This window comes from Penaeus chinensis, chromosome 1 (genome assembly GCF_019202785.1).
Source record: "Penaeus chinensis breed Huanghai No. 1 chromosome 1, ASM1920278v2, whole genome shotgun sequence".
NCBI lineage: Eukaryota > Metazoa > Arthropoda > Malacostraca > Decapoda > Penaeidae > Penaeus > Penaeus chinensis.
The window spans coordinates 1,314,759-1,317,029 of record NC_061819.1 but is presented as its reverse complement, the minus strand read 5'-3'; the positions used below and the strand labels follow the sequence as shown (position 1 = coordinate 1,317,029).

General features: G+C 37.3%; 1 long non-coding RNA gene across 1 annotated transcript in view; it reads left to right on the top strand.

The window, feature by feature from the left end:
• LOC125025181 overlaps positions 1-627 on the top strand; it is an 808-nt gene extending 181 nt beyond the window's left edge. The window contains exons 2-3 of the long non-coding RNA XR_007114889.1: positions 140-290; positions 488-627. This is a non-coding gene — a long non-coding RNA (uncharacterized LOC125025181). The remainder of the gene's footprint in view (positions 1-139; positions 291-487) is intronic.
• The last annotated feature ends 1,644 nt before the right edge of the window (positions 628-2,271 follow it).

Genomic DNA, 2,271 nt, shown 5'->3' with positions numbered 1-2,271 from the left:
TTATTGATTTTCTTGCTTCTGTCTTTTTCTGTTTATACTGCATATACTTATCTGATAATATATATATATATATATATATATATATATATATATATATATATACATATATCGTCAACAAACCTCTCCTCCACACATGCAGCTGCGACCAGAGCCACCCTTGCGAGTCCCGCTGCGTCCAGGAGTTCGAAATGATGTCTGGAGGCGGCGACTTGGACTTCGTCACTTCCAACAACGCTACTGTTGGCGAGATTTTGTGCGGAGGGGCGGGAATGGCCGTCGCTTCCGAAAACGTGAGTTTCCCTCTCTCTGTTACTATTTCTATCTCTATCTGTGATCTGTGTAAGCTAATTTGTGTATACGTATTGGCATATACACATATGCGTTGCTATCATTTGCTGAAATCCGTAGAAAAATACTTCCAAACCAAAAGTGCGTTTCAAAGCGAAACTCGTTATAGTAGATGCGAACTGATTTTGGGCTTCCGCAGGTGTACGCCTTCTACGAGCTGTGCGACGGCCCCTGGGAGCTGACTCCCGTCACGAGTCAGCAGCCCCTCTGCTGCACCGACGCCGCGGAGTACGTTCCCTGCTGAACGGGAACAGCAGTATACGTGTAGTGCAACTGCACGTAGCGTCAACGACTAGATTTATCAACAGATAATTGCATAAAGGAAAAGGAAATGAATAAACAGATCAATATTATTTTTCTTTCACTTTTCAATCCACCCATATCCTGAGGTTTTGAAAACATTATATATATATGTGTTTACATATGTACACACACACATATACATACACATATGTATATATATGTATATATCTATCGATATATATATATATATATTTATTTATTTGCATGTATATATGTATATATATATATATATATGTATATATATAAATGTGTGTGTGTGTGTTTGTGTGTATGTGTATATACATATATACACATACATATATATATATATATATATATATATATATATATATATATATACATATATATGTATATATATACACATATATATACACACACACACAGACAGACACGCACACACACACACACACACATATATATATATATATATATATATATATATTTGTGTGTAGGTGGGTATTTTTGTCCATATATGTATAAGAACATGTATACTATAGGAAGACAGATATACAGATAGACTACTATATATTGAAGGTCGGTGTGCCAAGCATCCGGAAAACCTCGGCGAGCACAGAGACATAAAGGGAATTAAAATAAATGAATAAATAAAAACAAATGAAAATAATGAAAATAAAAGGCAAGGTTTCTGTTTATTTCCAAGATCCAAGATATGCCTTTCTTCGCATAAGGACTCACGGGTGTTATATTTACTCATAATTACTAACAATTGGCTTTCCTGCTGAAGAGAGATGTCAGGACAGCAACCAAGGCAGGAATGACATCATCTTCAGGAGTATTTGTACAATATTGCACAAGAATACTTTGTTAAATTTGGAACGGACTGTTTACGCTATAGCAAGTTTTTTTATTTTTATTAATTAATTCATATATATACATACACACACACACACACACACACACACACACACACACACACATATATATATATATATATATATATATATATATATATATATATATATAAGTGACTGGTGTGTTGTGTGACGGAAACATGCCTGCGCCAGAGAAAGGGAATATCTACAGGACCTGTGTCAGACCAGCTATGTTGTGTGGTATGGAGACTGTACCAGTGACAAAAATGCAGGAAAAGATAACGGAGGTGGCAGACATGTTGCGCTTCTCACTAGGACTGACGAGAAAGAACAGAATGAGAAACGAGAAAGCGAGGGAGGTCCTCAGCATGGGGAGGTTTGGAGGAAAAGCTAGAGAGCGGAGGCTAAGATGGTTTGGCCACGTAATAAGGGACGAGGAATACGTGGGGAACAGAATGCTGGGAATGAAACCACCTGGGAAACGGAAGAGAGGAAAACCAAAGACACGCTATATGGACACGATTAACGAAGACATGGTCTAAGTGGGTGTTGCAGAAATGGATGTGCAGGACAGGCTGAGGAGGAGAAGAATGATCCGCTGTGGCGACCCCTGGACGGAGCAACAAAAGCATACACACGTGTGTTTATCTATATGTGTATTTATATATGTGCATGTATATATCTGTCTACATCTATATTTATATACGTATATATGTGTGTATGCGTGTGTGTGTGTGTGTATCTATATACATATATATTCATATATGTGTGTATGCGTGTGTGTGTG